The sequence below is a fragment of the Bison bison genome, unplaced genomic scaffold, assembly GCF_000754665.1.
Source record: "Bison bison bison isolate TAMUID 2011002044 unplaced genomic scaffold, Bison_UMD1.0 scf7180017846038, whole genome shotgun sequence".
Classification (NCBI taxonomy): domain Eukaryota; kingdom Metazoa; phylum Chordata; class Mammalia; order Artiodactyla; family Bovidae; genus Bison; species Bison bison.
Genome location: NW_011476611.1, coordinates 43,693 through 44,893, shown reverse-complemented (window position 1 = coordinate 44,893; position 1,201 = coordinate 43,693). Strand labels below are relative to the sequence as shown.

At 59.5% G+C, this 1,201-nt stretch overlaps 1 protein-coding gene across 1 annotated transcript in view; it reads right to left on the bottom strand.

Moving 5' to 3' along the window:
• The window catches only part of LOC104987406 (protein capicua homolog), a 5,627-nt gene extending 4,816 nt beyond the window's left edge, over nucleotides 1-811 (bottom strand). The window contains exon 1 of the mRNA XM_010838298.1: nucleotides 703-811. The gene's annotated coding sequence lies outside the window, so the exon portion shown is untranslated. The remainder of the gene's footprint in view (nucleotides 1-702) is intronic.
• Between the last annotated feature and the right edge of the window lie 390 nt (nucleotides 812-1,201).

Genomic DNA, 1,201 nt, shown 5'->3' with positions numbered 1-1,201 from the left:
CCCTCTCGATTCTCCCTTTTTTTTTTACTCCAACACACAAAATGGTGAATGGACCTGCAACAGCTGGAGCAGTCAGCCAATCAGCGGCCACAACCCCGCTGACCGGCGCCGTCCTAGGCCAATAGATACTCAGAGCCTGGTCGGCTCCGCCTCTCAATGACGAGCGACGCTTGCCACAGCCAATCGTGCCCACCCGGCAGCGCGAGGGGGAGGGGCCAAAGTCCAAGATCGGCCTCCCTCTGGGACCGACACCAACCTGAGCCTACGATCGCCCGATCAGCCTAGGGTCCTGCCCTACGACAAGTGATGGACATCAACGCTGACCAACCGTAGTCTGTCTTAGTTCAGAATGACGAATACAGTACCCAGTCGTCTTGCACTCTAGGCCGGAACCCAGCCTTTATGAAGGACAGTAGCCAATGAAATGCAGGAAGGCGGGGCTAAGGGACCTGCTCTCCAATGAGCAGGCTTAGAAGGCGTGGCCTGAGCGTTTGTTGACCGGCTGATCGCAATTCCTTCTGGGAATGGTAGTCTTCTTACGTCTCTGGCCCATAGTCGACGGTACATGGCAGACTACAACTCCCATGTGACAGAGTGCCTGGAGCTCTGAAGAACCCGTGCGAGGAGAAAAAGTCGAAAGGGCAATTCCTCTTGAGTCTCACTGGACGCCAGGAGCATCTTAGACCCAGGGCCCCGACTCACCCGGACTCCCGGCTCTGGCGTCGCTGCTGGCTCCTCTCAGTGGCGGCGGTAGCGGCACAAGGGGGAGGTGCGAGGAGCAGCCAACCGCCACCCTCGAGCCCCGTAGCCAATCAGCAGCAGTCGGGGCGGTGCAATGACCTCACCGGGTTCTACTCTCTTACCCCTCCCCCACGTGGTTGTTGCTGCTGGTAGCTGGGAGTAGGGAAGTTTGCGGGGGGGAGGGAAGGAGAATAAGTGATGTCACCTTTCCCCCGTTTGATTGGCCGCCGGGTGGCCGCGACTACAACCAATCAACAGTCTCAGAAAGTCTGGCGCGGCCCCGCGGAAAGCCCTGTTGCCATCGGGAGGGTAGAGAACTATCACTTGTGTGGTGGCGCGCGCTGCGGAGTAGTCTCCGCGCGTGGCCTGGGGCTTGGTGACCCTGGGGACAGGCCACCTTCCCCAAGACTTTGACATTTAGGGCGGCTCAGTTTTCTGATAGCCCCCCTGGGCGTAGGGT